At 33.8% G+C, this 20,449-nt stretch overlaps 1 pseudogene; it reads left to right on the top strand.

The window, feature by feature from the left end:
- Positions 1 to 3,715: 3,715 nt before the first annotated feature.
- LOC107474910 (organic cation/carnitine transporter 4-like) lies at positions 3,716 to 8,580 on the top strand (annotated as a pseudogene).
- Positions 8,581 to 20,449: the final 11,869 nt, after the last annotated feature.

Here is a 20,449-nt window from a genome sequence, read left to right as displayed (position 1 = left end):
CACGATGCATGGTTGATCGCCTGACAACCGAGTGCTCGCCTGACAACCGAGCCAGCCATTCCGTGAGATCAGAGTCTTCGTGGTATAGGCTAGAACTGATGGCGGCATTCAAGAGAATCCGGAAGGTCTAACCTTGTCTGTGGTATTCTGAGTAGGACTCAATGATTGAATGACTGTGACGTGCTTCAAACTCCTGAAGGCGGGGCGTTAGTGATAGACGCAAAAGAATCAATGGATTCTATTCCGGCCTGATCGAGAACCGACAGATGGATAGCCGTGCCGTGACAGGGTGCGTTGAACATTTCCACTGAGAGGATGGGAGGTAGCCACTGACAACGGTGAAACCCTTGCATAAGCTTGCCATGGAAAGGAGTAAGAAGGAAGGATCGACCCTTACTCGCGTAAGGTTTATTACTTGGACGACCCAGTACACTTGCTGGTTAGTTGTGCGAAGTTGTGTTTATGCCATGGTATTGAACACCAAGTTTTTGGATTCATTACCGGGGATTATTTGTGTTGTGAAAAGTATTGATCACAATTTCGCGCTACCATCTCTCCTACCAGCCCTGCCGATCCCGATGAAGTTGTCGATTTGAAGGAGGAGGTGCAGAAGCTCACACAGGAGCTTCACCAACAAGCTCAGTAGTATGAGAAGAGGTGCAATGAGTTTCTTTCACGTGTGGGAGACATCATTTCCATCATGTCGAAGCTAACGGAGAAGCTGGAACGGCTAGAGCATTTACGAAGCTAGATGGTGGTGTACAATAAGCAGATGCACGCTGGAGGTAGTGATGCTACTGGTATCAGTGGCAGCACTACTGGTGGGACACTGACATCAGCACCTAGACTGCCACCTCAACATTGAGAAGACCATGACGATAACGATTACCGAGATCCGTAGGGTTTATGAATTTAATTTTATTTATTTCATGTCTATTTCATTGTATTTTACTTCTTTGACTTTTTATTATATTCAGACCCTTGATATTTAATAAAATCTTTAGTTGATTTCTAGTATTTAGAATTTGTGCCCTAATTTTGTAAACAAAAATTTTAATTTGACTACTAATTGTACGCTAATTGTACAAAAAAATAACAAAAAATTTGCATACCGTCAGATTTATTGGCCGAATAATCTGACTGTAAATGGGCAACACAAAACACAATATGGTGCCAAAATTACCGTAAAAACATTTGATGGTAACCAACTGCTTATTTTCATCGTATTAGTTTTGAAATTCGATGCAAAATTTGCCGGTAATTAGCGTCAGACAAAATAATTCGCCGGTAAATATTTTTCGGCGTTGTTTATACCGTCAACTGCATTCCAACAGTAAATTTGACAGTAAACTAATTACCAATGGATTTATCAAATAAATCTGCCGATAAATCAAATGATGCTTAGTGTTGTTTTTGTAGTGAACAACATATAGATTCATTTTTTGGTGGTTGATTGAATTAAGTTTTTGCACTTGTAGTCCTATGAGCATGACTTGTGTCATTTGGTGAAGGTTTCAGTGTCAATTTCAATAAAATATTGTGCTATTGAGATAATTGAACTGATTGTGTTATGATGAAGTTATATATTATACGTCTAGGAATTTTGATGAGCGAAAACTTATGCTCACGGATACCGGCAATTTCACTGGATCGTTCAAGTAATACCACGGTGAGTGGATATCATTCTCATGAGGATTAAAGGACTGAGCATGCAAATATCGAATTAAATTACTAATTAGATTAATAGAACCTGGAATTGGTGATTGTTGAAATCCCTAGAATGTTTGAATGCTTGGAAACTTGAAAGTTGAATGCCTCGGATAGTGCTTGTTGAATTGGAAGAAATCAATGGTGGTGAATATCTTGGGTTTCGAGATGCTCATGTTCTAGGAGAATCAAACCTTGTAAACCTAATTCTAAAGTTTGCAAATCTTTATTCATGACGAATCTAAAGTAACTGATTTTCGATGTCTCGACTCCTCGGTTTCTCTTTAATTAACCAACCTCCAATGTCTTAGTCGATCGATTAATCAAAGAGGTTAAGTTCAAAAATCTGATTCAATTTCTCAATGAGAAAACACAATTTTCAATAATTGTCCTAATCCGAATTATATGTCACGTATTCAAAACTTGGGTAATCAAAAATCATATATTGTGTCCCACACTTAGAAAACCACTATGTCTAGTTGATTTAAAAAGTCATGTGAAAGAGTTTTCAAGCACAATTTGAAAATCTGTTTTGTCAAATCAGTTAACAAATCAAAAATGGGATTAGCACACCTGTTAATGCTACTAATCCTTTATTGATGAAGAACCAAAACATTCAATTATAAACAAATTAATGGAAAGCTTTAAAATAGAAGAAAACTTAGATTAATTAACCATTGAAATGTGAACAAAGCTCCTAACCCTTTGACAAAGGTTTAGTGACTCATGCTGGGTGCAAAATCAAAAGTGAAAGTGTTGTCGAAGAACTAGGTTACACTTATTTATACCTAGGTTTTCTCTAATTCAAATCTTAAAAACTTAATCTTATCTTAATTAGAATAAAAAGATTATATATATATATATTTATTTATATTCAAGTACAATGTTAACAGACTATCTTGTCAAAAATGTTATAAACTCATCTAAAGAACCACTAGTATATACAGATGCTAATTACATGTATTGAACTAATATGTTACCTAATACCAACCTCCCCTAAAATCACAGTCTCTTATTCTGTCCTTGACTCCATTCAAACCATTCACTTCCAACCAGCGAATCACTTTTCCCAATTTAGAATCACCTCATTTTTTGTTCCGGCGCAAATCTTTTTTTACTACTTTGGACAGTTAGCCACTTAACCGTCTATTATTTTTTATAAAATAAAAGTAGGTATTCGGTATCAATCAATAAACAAAAAGCTTTTCATAAATAAAATAGTCAAACATGATGCTGGTTGGCTTAAAAAATGAGGAGTACAAAATAAAAAATACTCGTTTGATAGAAAATGATATGTCAAATGTCAAATATTATTTCCAACTTAAATTTATATCTATTTGAGATATTAATCTAAATTTAATTTTAGATAACTAAAATTTTTTATAGAATTAATAGTTACCTTATACATTAAATATGCAAAAGTAAACAACAATTTAATTTTACAAATATCAAATTTCTTTGACAAGAAATAAGTGAAATAACTAAAGTCATATTCCTAGAATAACAAACAATTTCTGTTCTTGTAATAAATTAGTATAAATCAAATGAAATAACATTACTTATTATCAAAATCTTTACTAATAATATTAAATGATTAATTGAATTGTAAATAACCTCATCTCTTTTGTAATTAGATTCATGATAATAATATTCACATATACTCGTAGGACTTATGATATTACTACGGTGATGGTACAGTGAAATTCCAAAATGTTATTAGCTCCCAATTTCTATTGGACAATATTGAAGTTCTATTAGATTAGAGACATACATATATAAGTAACCTGCCACATGAAGCACTTCTGTCAAACACATTCATAAACTTCTGTTAAATGGTACTCTCCAAAACTATAAATAACTTAATCACTCTCTAATCTCTTTGTCTCTCCTTCTTTCACCCACACTCTAGTTAATTAACACAAATTTCATACATCTGTGCTAAGAGGGTTTTAAATTGGCAACCACGCTGTCCTCGAACAACCACGAGTTCAGTACGCTGCTGGTGTAGATGACAGTGAGGGAGGCGGAGACGGAGAAGTTCTGCATTGATGAGATGCTCTGAAAATACTGCGGAGAGTTTGAAAAATGGCAGTTGAGACACTTCATCTTCACAAGCTTCACGTGGATGCTGAAGGCCTGCCACACACCATAGTCATAATCTTCACCGACCACGAGTCGGAGTGGCGATGCACTGCCGCCACCTGCGGAGTGGTTGGAAACACCTGCGGAATCCCGCCAGAAGAGTGAGAGTGGGTTACTGGACGCGATAGCGCCACCGTGTCAGAATGGGAACTTATTTGCGGCGACAAATTTAAAATTGTGCTCGTCCAAGCCTTATTCTTTGCAGGATGTATGATTGGTAAGTTACTTTTACTTTTACTTCTTTTTTTTTCATGTAAAGTTAAACCTTAAAATAAAGTTAAATAGTCATAGGTATGAGTCATTTTACGCAATTCATTTATGTATAATCTTTCACTATTTAAGTATATAGAGTCACTCAACTGCAACTGATTCCCTTGACACCCTTACATACCCCTCCTCTTCAATTTTCTCAAATAAGTGAAATAACTAAAGTCATATCTCTAAAATAACGTAATTCATGATTCAGGTAAAATTCTTTTTAACTGCTATTTTCTAGATTTATCTTATCTACCAAATGAATTTAAATAAAAAAATTAAAAAATGTTAAAAACACATTAAATATAAAGATATTTCATGTCTATATTTTTCAGTTTTATAATATCAAAAGATAAAAATGATACAATAATAATATGTATGCAATTCAGTTTGTTATATAATAATATATAAATAATGATTATTTTCTAACATTTTGAAAAGTATCGGAATAATTATTTTTTAAAATTTCAATTTAAATCATAATAATTTAATGAAATAGTAATAATATTAACTAAATGTGTCGGTATAAATTATTAACGTTCTCACACTTTGTTATCTAAACAAATAGTGTAATTGTTATGTATGTAATTCTCAATAGAATAATTATGTTTGCTATTAATAATAATTTTCATTGAAAAAAAAATTAATATATCTTATTTATTAAATTATATACATATAAATATAATTATTAAATTTACTCACAATACGATAATTATTTATGGTCATAATTATTATATATAATATTTGTTAATAATAGGATATTTTAATGAGAAAATGCAAAATAGTACTAATTTTTTTTGGCGTGCAATTATTATGATAATTACTTCATGTTATTATGTCTTTGAAAATTATTGTTAAATAGCAATCTTAATTGGTATCATTAATTGCTTATTTGTTAAATTAATATCTGTTTAGTGTTAAATAATTACTAATAAGTATTTTAATATTTGTTAAATTATTTTTTAATTATTATTTGATAATTAAATTATCAAGTTTGATTTGATCAAATAAATCATCTAAATAGAATTTGAATTTAGTTTAAACATTACTTGAAAGTTGAAATTTTTTTTTCTGATTATCTATCTTTGAATAAATCATAAACATGTGATATTGAAAACTAAAATTTATTAGATATAGCTAAATATCATTTTTTTATTTTAAAATTTTAATTTGAAATTTTTTTTTATGAAATTACATGTTTTAATACTTAAGAGACTAAAATAGGTTTAAAATAGTATATTCGAGAGTTATCAAATTTATACATATTTACGTGAATTTATGAAATTTACTCAAATTCATTCTAATTTATTTTATACATATTTATGTAAATTTATGAAATCTACTCAAATTCATCCTAATTTATTTAAATATAAATAATTAATTATTAAATTTATTTTATTAATCTAAATTCGTAAACTTTGTAAAAATTTAAAAGTTAAGTCGAAAATTTAACAACTTTATTTTCTACAAAATAAAATCTGTAAAAACAAATTATGAATATATCAAATCAAAATTAACAAGAAAAAAATTATAAATTTGGTCTCAAAAGATAAAAGATTAACAAAATTATATATGAAAAGAATATTATTTAATTGTTAATATTAAATACACGTACGCTTTAATTAAGATAGACTCTTTATTTGTAGTGAACAAACTTATAAGCTAAAAATAAAAATAAAAAATATTTATTATAAGATATATATTAAAAATAGTTTAAACTTGTAAAAAAGTCTTAATAATTAATAAAAATTGTAAAAAAAGGTTGAGATTTACGAGATAAAAAGAATAACTCAATTATTTCAATCTTAAAGTACAAAGATAATAAATTTAAGCTATTTAATGTAATGTTTGAAAAATAGCTTAGATAAAAATAAAAAATAAGAAATACATTTAACGTAAAAATACAATTTTTTTAGTATAGAATCCAAAATATATTTTTTTCTTTTGATTTTTTTTCTCTTTGGTTCAGTTTGTGCATATTTTACTTATATAGGAGCGAAATATTTAAGTAAAATATTTACATATTTTTCATATATAAAATTACAAAATATGACTAAAACTTTTAGGATATATTTTGTTATTTTGTTGGTGAAATACAAAAATGATAGATAAAATAATAAATTTTAAGATTTTACACAAATTAAAAAAATTTGAGAAACATGAAAAAATGAGAAAAATTAAATATTCTAGCATTATTTTTCATCGATTTTTTTAATAAACTTTTAATTTTATAAAATTAATGATAACATATGTATTTAAGAGTTAATTTAAAAAAATAAAAAATAAAAAATAAAATTTCACTGTAAAAAATTGTTTGAAAAAAAATGGCTTAACATAATTCACATAAGTCATGGATAGACTGACTCATTATATATTATAATGAAATAGTCTAAATTGGATAGATTAGATATTTTCATCCATTCCAAACTGAAAAAAAGAAAAATTTGTTGCAGACTTTTTCACATTTTCTAAAATTGATATGCACAATATTTTTATTCATCAAATCTTGACTACTAGTAGAAATTGAATCATATTCCAAGTAAGTAGAGTGACACGTATGAACATCTTCCTATAATGTAATGATAATTTGATGTCTTTTTTTATAGTTGTTATTTTTTTTATTTAATTAATAAATCTAATTCGCAAATTTTAAAATTTCGTATAACATAAATAGAAAAGTTTAATTAGTGTTAAAATTTAGTACAACATAATTTAAGGATTAAATTTGTATATTTAAAAAAATCAAAACTATAAATTTAACATTTAGATTTGTAAAGCCTTAAATCTAATTATCCAACTCTATTTTATAGTAAAACATACCAGGTCCTAATAATATTAAAAAATATTATTGTTAGTCCAATTTTAAAATTAAAAAGTATAAATTTATCGTATTTTCCTTAAAATATTTGCATTACTAGAAAAATAAATATTTTCTATCTTAGACTATATATAATATTTAATAACAAAATATTTTAAAAAATAAAAATAGAAAATATTTTGTTTTTAAATTTACATAAAAGATACCGTAATATAATTAGATTTTTTTTGAATAATTCTGAACACTTTCTTAATCTAAAAGTACTTTCATAAACTAAAAGTTTAATTCTAAAATATAATCTTCTACAATATATATATATTTTGCATATTCAAAATACTCATAAAAAGAATCAATTAATCACAAAAAAGAGAAATGATGTAGGTTCAAAATTATGAAAGTAATTTTGATATCAATGTAAAAAATAATTTATATACTAGTATTATTATTGTTGTTTAATCATAGAATTAATTTATATTTTTAGGTACTGGAATATTTGGTCACCTATCAGACTCATTTCTTGTAAGAAAAGAATCACTAATGGTGGTTTGTGCCTTAAATACCATCTTTGGTTGCCTCACAACATTCTCCCCAAACTATTGGATCTACGTCATTCTCCGCTTTCTCACCAGCTTTAGCACTGGTGGCGTTGGCCTATGTGCATTCGTCTTTGCCATCGAAAATATTGGCCCCACAAAATGTGGCATCGCCGGAATGTCCACCTTCTACTTCTTCTCCATCGGCATTGCCATCCTCTCCGCCGTTGCCTATGTCTTCCAAACATGGCGCGAGCTTTACATTGCGTCCTCCATCTCCTCCATTCTCTTCTTGATCCTTGTCATCCCTTTCCTCTCAGAGTCTCCAAGAACCACTTTGTTCGCAGAAGAGTAACCGAAGTCATGAAAATCATGTCCACTATTGCTTTTACCAATGAAAAACACTTCTCTAGTGGTGTTCTTCTTGCACTCGGCAAAAAAGTCGAAGTAGAAGAAGAAGTAAAAATAGAAGCACTAACCTTGGCCTATAAGAACAATTCTTTGGAAAATAAAGATGCAGTTGGTGGTTTTATCGTTGACATGCTTCGATCCCCAATCACTAGAATAAGGTTGATTCTAATGGTGGCAATTAGCTTCTTTTGCGCTATTGTGTACTATGGTCTGAGCTTGAACGTGGTGAATCTTGATACTAACCTTGACATGAACGTGGTGCTGAACGTGGTGGCGGAGATGCCGGTGTATGGGATAACGGTGATTTTGTTGGACAAGTTTGGGAGAAAGCCGTTGGCAATAGGGACAATGTGGTTCAATGGTTTGTTTTGTTTGTTAGGTAGTTTAATGGGGAATGTTGGAGTGTGAAAGTTAGTAAGAATGGTGTGTGGTATATTGGGGATATTTGGGATGGCAGGAACTTACAAATTATTATTTATTTACACGGCCGAGTTGTTCCCCACAGTGGTGAAGAACACCGCACTAGGGTGCATGACACAGGCGGGGCAAATCGGGGCGATATTGTCACAAGTGGTGGTGGTTTTGGAAAGGCTTCCATTCGTGGTGTTTGCTGTGTGTGGAATTGTGGGTGGCATGTTTGCATTTTATTTGCCAGAAACTTTGAATCAACCACTGTATGATACATTCTTTGGGTTAGAAGCTGGGCTTGTTTGATGTTTTTATATTATTGGTCCACTAAGATTAACTTTTTAGTATCATCTTCAAGCAAGACTTTAATTTTATGGTCATCATGTATGTCTTGCAACAAGTGTGGATGGAATTCTTGAATATTGTGTGTATAAATGAGTGTGGTGTGGATAAGTTTGTAATGGTTAAAAACTTGGTTAGACCAAGTAATGGATGAAACCCTTAAATATTGTGTGTGTGAGTATGGTGTGAATGAATTTGTAATGTTTATGATTGGGGACTATCCAATCCATTTAAAAAAGAAAAAATTATGGTTATCTCTGTTAATATTATTTTCTAGTGGCCAAATTTTGGTAAAGTTCAAGGTTACTGAGTAATTCTAAATTTTTAATTTACGTATTAGTAGTTGTAAGAGAAAAAATGATGTGTTTCGACTTTCATTTAATCTTACCTTGCATTCCAAATCACATTCTTCATTTAATCCTAATTTGTTCTAAATGCGTGCCTAGTTCATTTTCTGCTAAAATGTTTTCGATCCACAATTTCCATAATTTCAACTCAAACCTACTTAAAATCCTCTCCTCTCAATTCTCATCAACTGAACAAACAACACTTCAAATGCTCAAACCATTCTTTCTAACAACTAAAATGGCAAGATCACATTCTTACTCTCCTTAATTTATCTCTTCTTCTGCACAATTCTTATTAATTTTCTGCTAGTGCTATTGTTAATTTTTACTAGCATATCTACTATTTCAGCATTTGGGTTGATTGGGTTAGAAGACTTGAACAAATCTTCAAAATAAGGCTGGGCAATCTCTGCTATACCTATCGCATCTAATTTACATTTCCCACTCTCATTCTCTAGACTAGTTATACGATTCTTTCGATTTCTAATATGAAATTTAAAGTGAAAATATTTGGTATTATTATCGCCCTACTTCAGAAACTCTAGCCTCCTCCCTCCAGTACTTTTACTCTATTAGATAGGCCTCTTATAGCTCCTCTTCTCACTGCCAAACTACAATACCATAAGCCCTGCTCCCTTATTCTAACTCCTCAACCAGCCAAGAGCTCAATAACTTAATTTGTGCCTGCGAATTAGAAGCATTCATTCTCTGCCAGTAAATATAGCATGCCTACACCTCTTTAATTTTTGGTGGAGTTTGAACATTGGGGTTCCCTCACAATCTAGCTTCCAAGTCTCTTTAACCAAGGCCACTACCTCCTCATTATCATACCATCTCTTCTGGAAGCAAAATTTTCTTTTTGACTTGGGAGATTCTGAATTAGACACCAACAATAGAGGTCTGTAATCGAAACTTATGTCATTAAGGTATGCCATCGAAGCTTTTAGGTAATCCGATCTCCAAGAACCTGAGCTCATTATTTGGTCCAATGACGAGCGGATTAATTGATGGTAAATAATTCACAAATAAGTTCATGTTGTAAGTATAGTTTCTAAACCAGCAAAGAATCCTTTCGTACAAAAGTTTGGTTATCACAAGTAACAAAACCCCTAAAAAGTAATAACCGAAGTATTTAAACCTCGGGTAGTCTTCTCAAGGAATTGCAGGGAGGTGTGTTTTATTATTGGTTATGGAAAATAGTATTTTTTGGGTTTTTGAAAGGTTTGAACAAGAGAAATAAATTGCAGGAATTAATAAATCAATGGCTAAGAAAAATCTTGGCAAGGTATGAAAATTAGAAGTCCTATCCTAGTTATCCTTATCAATTGTGATGAGAATTGCTCGTTGCTCCCACTTAGTCAACCTCTAACTATGAAGGTAAGTCAAGTGGATAAATCAATATGAATCCTCAAGTCCTAGTCAATTCCCAAAAAAAGACTAGAGTTAGTGGAATTCAAGTCAATTAGCAACTTCCAATTATCAATCAACAAAAGAGTTTGATAATTCAAGAGTCTCTAATTACTCAACCAAAGCCAAGAATATAGAAAGCTTAATAAAAATGATAAATATGAAATACCTCAAATTGCATTAAATAGAGAAATCAAATTAAACATGAGAATTCATAAATCAAAGTAATAGAATAAATAAAAATAGAAGAGAAACCAAAGTAAAGGAACATTGAACCTGGAATGAAGAAGAAATAGCCTAAAACTAATAGAAATCCTAAATCCTAATCCTAATCCTAAATCCTAAGAGAGTGTAGAGAACCTTTCTCTCTAGAAACCACATCTAATCCTAAAATTGTGAATTATCAGCCTCCTTCATGAATGGAGACATTCCCCTACTTTATAGCCTCTAATCTATGTTTTATGGGCCAAAAATTGGGTCAAAAATAGCCCAGAAATCGCCGGCAATTTCTGGTTCGTACAGATCACTGCAAAGTCACGCGGAAGCGTCGTCCACGCGTTCGCGCGCATTGGGTTTTTGCCAGGTCACGCGTCCGCGTGATCCACGCGTTCGCGTCATTTGGCTTCAGAGAAGCTATGACAAATTATATATCATTGTGAAGCTCCGGATGTTAGCTTTCCAACACAACAAAAATCGCCTCATTTGGACCTCTGTAGTTCAAGTTATGACCGTTTGAGTGTTAAGAGGTCAGGCTGACAGCTTTTGCAATTCCTTCAGTTTCTTGTATTCCTTCCACTTTTGCATGCTTCCTTTCCATCCTCTGAGCCATTCGTGCCCTATGAAACCTGAAACACTTAACACACGGATCACGACATCGAATGGTATAAAAAAGAATTAAAATACACAATAAAAAGATCTCTAGGAAGCAAGTTTTCAACCATAGAACAACTTTAGGAAGGAATTGTAATATCATGCTAATCATATGAATAAGTGGGTAAAGACTTGATAAAATCATTCAATTAAACACAATATAAATCATAAAATAGTGGTTTATCAACCTCCCCACACTTAAACATTAGCATGTCTTCATGCTAAGCTCAAGAGAACTAAAAGAGTGAAGGGGAATGGTAGAATATATGAAATGCAACCTATCTATATAAATGCAACTACATGCAAAAAATGATTCTACCTACTTGGTGAAAAGTAAATAAATCTTTCAAGAACAAATATAAATTGGATTTTACTAATTCAAATCACAAAATAAAGTACAAGTGAACTTGCAAAAGAAAATAGCTCATGAAAGCAGGGAACAAGGAATTGAGCATCAAACCCTCACTGGAAGTGTATACACTCTAATTGCTCAAGTGTTTAAGGTTCGATCTCTCAATTCTTTACTAACCTTACTTTCTAAGGCTTTCTCTTCATCTAACAATCAACAAAAATTTAATGCACAGATACACATATCAAGAGGTCTTTTAAGGGTTGTAATGGGGTTAGGGTCAAGGTAGAATTTGTATTTGGCCAAGTGGACTAAAATCTGAATCCTTAATTAACCTAAACTTTTCACCTAACTTAGGACAATCCATGTAATCAAAATACATAACCTAACTATCCATTAACCATGTTTTCCACATATTCATGCATCCTAATTTCGAGTACAGTACATATGCATTGCTTTCACCATTTACTTTGGGGCATTTTGTCTCCTTTTATTATTTGCTCTTTTTCTTTTCTATTTCTCTTTTTTTTTCTATTTTTCTTTTCTTAATCTATTTTTTTCTTTCCTTTTTCAAAACACATGATTAAGGTATTGAATGCATAAACATTTTCTTAACATTTTTCACATTTTCACACAAAGTCTAGCATACTCAATTCCCAAACCAAATGTTTTCAAACCCACTTTCCCCACACTTAATTCATGAGCACTTTCACTAGTCTAAGCTAATCAAGGATTCAAATTAAGGACATTATTATTTTTCACTTGGAATTAGTGATGAGATAAAGTAAAGAACAAAGGGGTAAAATAGGCCCAACATTGGTTTGCAAAGGATAATGAAAGGGTAAGGCCATATAGGTATGTAAGTTAAGTGAAACGAGGCCTCAATCATATAAGTGCATGCATACATCAAACCATGGAAATATAGAATTAAGTAAGACAAAGATCACAATTTTAGAGAGAAAAATACACACTAAAAATAAAATATTGGTTGATAAGATGCAACCAATCAAATAGGCTCAAAATCTCACTGGTTTTGTGTGTTCGAGCTCTAAACCATGTTCCAATATAATATTTCTTCAAACAAGTTTTTCAAAAAATTTAATTTAAATTAGTGAAATGCTATAAAAAGTTTCTTGAAAAAGAAAATATTACTTCAACCAAGTGGTAAAATATGCACAAAATCAAACAAACATGCAATGAAACATGCAAATACAATAATGAACTAACAGATAAAATAAAACATTGGTGTTGAGGAGAAAATAACTAACCCATGAAAATCGGTATCGACCTCCCCACACTTAAAGATTGCACCATCCTCGGTGCATGCTAAGATGTGCAAGTGGACGGGTTTCTCCAACTGACGCTTTTCTCCAAAGATTGTGCAGATGGACTTGTTTGTCTCCCCATTAAGAAGTTTTTCCTCTTTTTCCTTCTTCGGTGGCCAGCTTGAAAGAAGAGAAAAAGAAGAACAGGAACCCAAAAATAATGATAGAAAACAAATAAAATATGAGTGGGTAATGCCAAATAATAAGGGTCTCAATTACATGGTAGTTACAATATACAGTGAGAAAACAGTTGAAGCACATGGCAAATCAAGAGTGCAAAAATTTGCAACAATGGGGAAGAGATAGTAGATAGTGAAAGACAATATAAATTCATGTCAATACAAAAATAATACATGTATCATAAAAGATTGACATCGACAGATAATTAATATCATCCAACAGTGTAATACAAGTCACTAAGCACCAAAATAGTACCAGAAAAGATACAACAGTGAAATAAGAACATTTAACACCAATGGTAAAATAACAACTTAGAGAAGAAAATAAGAATATACACAAAATTAAAATGCAATGAATGAAAGTATACAAATAAATTAAGTAAAATAGAATGAGAGTGAAGAAGGATGAGAAGTTAAAGAGATAAAGAAGTAGAAAGTAAGAAAGGATAAGGAAAAAAGAAGGAATAAGAGAGAATTAAAAAGGGAGAAGAGAGAAATAGGATTGGGGAAAAGATAAGATATCTGGCATTGATGTAGTAAAACTGTGCGTCGCATGTGACGCGGACGCGTGACTTGATTAGCGCTAGTGGCGCGAGAGCAGCCGCGTGCTTGCGCAACTCTCTGTCTCAAACGCCTATTTTCCAAAATTTAGGGTGACGCGTGCGCGTGGGTGACGCGCACGCGTGCATGGCCTTTCTTTTAAAATAACGCGGACGCGTGGGGCAGGCATTCGCGTGGTAGGGCTTGTGCTTCTAGCATGGTTCCAGCCCCACTTCATCACAACTTGCTGCCATACACCCATTTACGTCGATTTTGCGGGGTCATGCGTGCGCGTGTGTGACGTGCACGCGTGGAGGGCTGGATTTGCAAACGACGTGGACGCGTCAGCGACGCGTTTGCGTGGGCATGTTTGTGCCTGAGGCACGCCTCCAGCCACGCTCCCGCGTGACTTTCTGTTCAATTCCCTTTTATCACTAATTCTCCTTTGACGCGAACGCGTCAGCGACGCTGGCGCGTCGCGTGCTTCCTCTTTTTTTTTGTGCAGTATGCAGAATGCAATGCTGATATGGATGTTATGAATAATTCCAGGTTCAATAAAATGGAATAAAATAAAATAAAACTTAAAAATAAACAAAACGAAATAAAAATTGAAATTGAAAAAGGAACGATCATACCATGGTGGGTTGTCTCCCACCTAGCACTTTTAGTTAAAGTCCTTAAGTTGGACATTTGGTGAGCTCCCTGTTATGGTGGCTTGTGCTTGAATTCATCCAAAAATCTCCACCAATGTTTGGAATTCCAGTAGCCTCCAGGATCCCAAACTAGGCGCAGAAAGCCTTTAAGCAAGTTAAAGCAAGTGACAAGGCCCCAAGAGTATTGATTGCTAGACTGAATTCCGGGGTCCCAAATCTTGCTTTTGCACCCGTCTTCTTATTGAGCAATATTGCTCCATCCGGGTGGCAAGCAGTCTGAATTCTCACTGAAGTGGCCAAACAACATCCTAGACCCATTCAATTGAGCTCTACACCAACCTTTGCGTTTAAACTTTGAGCACACAACCATGTTGAGCCTTGCTTGACAACTCCAACCACTAACCATCTTCCTCTTATTCTTAATGCCACAAAGAGCTCTAAGTTGACCATCCACCTCCAGTAGCCCATATTCAAGTGGGAAAGTAAAGGATAAGGATAGAAATTTTACCCACTTGACAGTTGTGTTGGACGGTAATGGCCTTGGGAGAGGTGTTTCTAATGAATTTGCAAGCTCCACTCCCTTGTGCTCTTCTCTGACAACTTCCACCTCTTTGCAAGTTTCTTCAACTTCAACCTCTTCTTTTTTGTAGCTTTCTTCCAATTCGATCTCTTCTTCATTGTTCACCAAGGGCATGGGAGGTTGTTCTTCTTCTTCTTTAATTTCCATGTCAAGTCCAATAGGAGAGGATTCAAATGTAGATAAGAATTCATTAATGATTGAATCCATCTCTTGATCATCCCCTTCAAAGTTTTCAACCATGACATGCCTTGGAGGTTGTACATCCTCCTCAACATCAAATACAACTATCTTGGAAGGAGGCTCTATGACTTGACTTTCCCATGGAGGTTCCGCATCTCCTAAGTCTTCAACCACTTCCTCTTTAACTATTGCGGCTTTGTCCAGTTGCTTTAGCTTAAATTGTACTCCTCCCTGATGATCTTCTTTCCATGACAACTCCCTTCAACTACTCCTTCATCTTCAAGGATCTTTCCTACCTGCACATTTTGGGCCTCCTCTTGCTCCTTTGGAAATAAGGATGCGTGCAACTGATCCATTGTGTCCCTAAGACGATCCCTTCTTTCTTGTTCTATGTCAACAGCATAATTGGGATCGTGTTGCTCTTGGATTGATGGATGTGGGTGCTCTTCCATGGATTGTGATGATGGGATGGAGAGATCATTCTGTGGTTGAAAAAGAAGTGCACTAGAGCTTGAGGGTTGAATATTGGAGGTGGAGGGTTGGTCCATGCGGGATATAAGATTTTGGAGTGTAGAGGTGAGACCAATGAGAGAGGTAAGGTTATTCTCCATGGAGGTTTGGGGTGGATAGGAGGGTTCATTATTTTGGAGAAAGGGTGCATGGTAGGAAGGTGGTTCTTCTTGATAAGGATATGGAGATGGTGAATATTGAGGTGGTGGTTCTGGGTGTGGTTCATGTGGTGGTTCGTTCGGCTCATAGTGTGGTTGGTATGGTAGATATGGATTAGGGTCATATGGGGGTGTTTGGTGGTAAGGGGCTTGTGAGTATGGTGGTTCAAAGCTGTATTGAGGAGGGGGTTCATAGGTGTATGGTGGTGATTGTTGATAATCAAAAGAATGCTCACCATAGCCATTATCTTGATATGCTTCTTGGAATGGCTCTTGGTCAAAGTATGTTGGCGGAGGCTGTTGCCAAGAGGGTTGATCAAATCCCTGTGGCTCCTCCCACCTTTGATTCTCCCATCTTTGATGCTTGTTCTTATTGTAATATCCTCTTCCTGCAATATGATTATAACCAAACTCATAGCCAAAGGGGTGAGAGTTCATAGTAGTAAGAGAAAATAGAAACAAAACTAATAAAAATAAGCAACAAAGTCCTGAAACTAACAAAAACTAACAAACAAGCAAAAAAGCAAATATTTACAATAACCAATAATAAGGCACATGTTTGCAATTCCGCGGCAACGGTGCCATTTTTTGACGAGCAGATTAATTGATGGTAAAGAATTCACAAATAAGTTTGCGTTGTAAGTATAGTTTATAAACCAGCAAAGAATCCTTTCGTACAAAAGTTTGGTTGTCACAAGTAACAAAACCCCTAAAAAGTAATAACCGAAGTATTTAAACCTCGGGTCGTCTTCTCAAGGAATTGCAGGGAGGTGTGTTTTATTCTTGGTTATAGAAAACAATATTTTTGGGTTTTTTGAAAGGTTTGAACAAGAGAAATAAATTTCAGGAATTAATAAATCAATAGCTAAGAAAACTCTTGGCAAGGTATGAAAATTAGAAATCCTATCCTAGTTATCCTTATCAATTGTGATGAGAATTGCTCGTTGCTCCCACTTAGTCAACCTCTAACTATGAAGGTAAGTCAAGTGAATAAATCAATATGAATCCTCAAGTCCTAGTCAATTCCCAAAGAAAGACTAGAGTTAGTGGAATTCAAGTCAATTAGCAACTTCCAATTATCAATCAACAAAAGAGTTTGATAACTCAAGAGTCTCTAATTACTCAACCAAAGCCAAGAATATAGAAAGCTTAATAAAAATCATAAATATAAAATACCTTAAATTGCATTAAATAGAGAATTCAAATTAAACATGAGAATTCATAAATCAAAGTAATAGAATAAATAAAAATAGAAGAGAAACCAAAATAAAGGAACATTGAACCTGGAATGAAGAAGAAATAGCATAAAACTAATAGAAATCCTAAATCCTAATCCTAATTCTAAATCCTAAGAGAGAGGAGAGAACCTCTATCTCTAGAAACTACATCTAATCCTAAAATTGTGAATTATCAGCCTCCTTCATAAATGGATACATTCCCCTACTTTATAGCCTATAATATGTATTTTCTGGGCCAAAAATTGGGTCAAAACAGCCCAGAAATCACCTCCAGCGATTTCTGGTTCGTACAGGTCACTGCAAAGTCATGCGGAAGCGTCGTCCACGCGTTCGCGCGGATTGGGTTTTTGCCAGGACACGCGTCCGCGTGATCCACGCTTTCGCGTCATTTGGCTTTGGGGCGGCTATGACAAATTATATATCGTTTCGAAGCCGCGGATGTTATCTTTCCAACGCAACTGAAATCGTCTCATTTGGATCTCTGTAGCTCAAGTTATGACCATTTGAGTGCGAAGAGGTCACGCTGATAGCTTCGGCAATTCCTTCAGTTTCTTGTATTCCTTCCACTTTTGCATGCTTCCTTTTTATCCTCTGAGCCATTCCTGCCCTTTGAAACCTGAAACACTTAGCACACGGATCACGACATCGAATGGTATAAAAGAGAATTAAAATATACAATAAAAAGATCTCTAGGAAATAAGTTTTCAACCATAGAACAACTTTGGGAAGGAATTGTAATATCATGCTAATCATATGAATAAGTGGGTAAAGACTTGATAAAACTACTCAATTAAACACAATATAAATTATAAAATAGTGGTTTATCATCCAACCTCTCCTTAATGTAATTATTTCCGAACTGTCTGCTTGACCAAGTGAATTTTGGCTATTCATACCCTAAATCAACCAAATCACCAGCATTAATAAAGTTGTTGAAATTTCTAATGAATGATGCGGATTTCATACATCCCTCCTGTTTCTCATGAAACACCTTAATTGCATTAAAGTCTCCAATCACCAATTTATGTTCCTAGATCGTTTCCAAGATACCAAGAATAGTTTGAAATTGATTCTCTCTGGTTCTCCTCTATATGTAAGTATACCCCTATCACATCCCAGGTTATTTGCCCTTTTAGTTCTACCACACTAAAGTGAATATAAAATTCTTCATGGTCCTTTATTTGTAAATCCACGTCTTCCTTCCATTCAACCATCAATCCTTCCACACATTCTCTAGGATCAGCACAGTATAGGTACTTAAAGAAAGTATTATGCATTATTCTCTCTATATTCAGAGTAATATTTTTTGTTCCACAGAGAAACACTATTTCAAGAGAATAAGTCTTACACAACTCTTACATGCTGTGAATGGTCAAGAGTTTTCCTAAACTCTGACAAGTCGTCATCATCATCTTCATGGACATCTTGGTGCCTCTTGTGGGGTGGCACCCTCTCCCATCTCGGCAACAATCAACTCAACTTGGCTCATCTTCTGCAGACCTGCTTCCTTCACCTTTCCTTTCGAGCTTTTCTTAATCCCCAGTACTCTTGATATACAGTTTTGCTCGAGGCTTTCTTCGCTACCTTCCTTTGACTTTGTAACCCATTCCCCCTCATAAAATTATCGACAGTCTTCTCCAAGTCAATTTGTTGTTTACCCCAGATTTCTTCCTTCCTAACTACTATAGCTGCTGCCACAGACTGCACTTTCTCCTCTTCTTTCTCCTAGCTCCTCCCCTCTTTTTTAACAGAGAGGTTAGCCAAACCTTTGAGCTGATTGATAGGAGTTGGGTTCCTATTTTTAAATCCTCCCCCTATCCCTCTACTCATGGTTCTTGCGCCGCCATGTTCTCTCTGTTCGCCCATTCTCCTATCCGCCTGATCTGCCCGTAGCAGTTCTTCTTACCTCTTTTCCACCACCTCTCCCACAATAGCCACCTATATTCAGGCAAAGTCAATGACTCACTCATTTTAGGAACACCTAATATTCATCTAAATATTGAGAGAAATTCAACCTTTATTTAGAAGTGAAAATAAGGATGCATGCATGAATTGAGTGAGTTTTGTAATCAACGTGCTTGTTTATTTATATAAAATAGAAACGTGTGTATCTTTTAGATTTATGTAGCTATTATTTTTTTAAATTTAAAATCAAGAATAATCATTGATTCTAATACTCAATTTGCATTTGCATTAATCATTGATTCCAATACAAGAAGAAAGCTTAGCAAAAAGAGAGAAAAGATAGAACAGAAATAAAAGCAAGAGAAAGAAAGTAAAAAGAGATGAAGAACGGTAGTGTTGTTTAATTTATTATTGTTGTCGAAAGTCCTTCCTAATTAATAAAGTTGCTCCTGCCAAAGAAAATTGATATTTGTAAAACTAAATTGTTGTTTACTTTTGCATATTTAATGTATAAGGTAACTATTAATTCTATAAAAAGTATTAGTTATCTAAAATTAAATTTAGATTAATATCTCAAATAGATATAAATTTATGTTGGAAATAATATTTGACATTTGACATATCATTTTCTACCAAACGAGTATTTTCTATTTTGTGCTCCTCATTTTTTAAGCAAACTAGCATCAAGTCTTGGGGGCCAGCAACTTTATTAAATTCTGGCAGCAGAAGAAAAGTGAGTAATCCCTAGTCATTGGATGAAATCTCACACCATTAAAATTATCATTGATGGCTAAAAATCACAAAATTTGATGGCCGCTTAGCACTCCTCATTTATGAAAAGCTTTTTGTTTATTGATTGATAACGAATACCTACTTTTATTTTATAAAAAATAATAGAAGGCTAAGTGGCTAACTGTCCAAAGTAGTAAAAAAAGTTTCGCACTGTGATGGGCTTCTGGGGTTGTACCGGTTCGAAAATTAGAAAAAATAGTTCCGTTGTGAGTATAGTCCAAACCGGCAATTCAATCCCAAATTATCAAAGTTTAATTCAACTACAAAACATAAACCAAGAGTAATTAAACCTCGGGTTGTTCTCACTAGGAATGCAATTGAAAGTGTTACTCTCTTGGTTGTTGATGAGCGGATAATTTATACGCTTTTTGGCATTGTTTTTAGGTAGTTTTTAGTAAGTTCAAGCTACTTTTAGGGATGTTTTCATTAGTTTTTATGTTAAATTCAAATTTCTGGACTTTACTATGAGTTTGTGTGTTTTTCTGTGATTTCAGGTAATTTCTAGCTGAAATTGAGGGACTTGAGCAAAACTCTGAAAAAGGCTGACAAAAGGACTGCTGATGCTGTTGGAATCTGACCTCCCTGCACTCAAAATGGATTTTCTGGAGCTACGGAACTTTAATTGGCGCGCTCTCAACGGCGTTGGAAAGTAGACATCCAGAGCTTTTCAGAAATATATAATAGTCCATACTTTATTCGGAAATTGACGACGTAACTTCGCGTTGAACACCAAGTACATGCTGTTGTCTGGAGTTAAACGCCAGAAACACGTCACAACCCGGAGTTGAACGCCAGAAACA

The sequence above is a fragment of the Arachis duranensis genome, chromosome 2, assembly GCF_000817695.3.
Source record: "Arachis duranensis cultivar V14167 chromosome 2, aradu.V14167.gnm2.J7QH, whole genome shotgun sequence".
Lineage (NCBI taxonomy): Eukaryota > Viridiplantae > Streptophyta > Magnoliopsida > Fabales > Fabaceae > Arachis > Arachis duranensis.
Note: the sequence above shows the minus strand (reverse complement) of the source record. Positions and strands in the feature narration are given on the sequence as shown.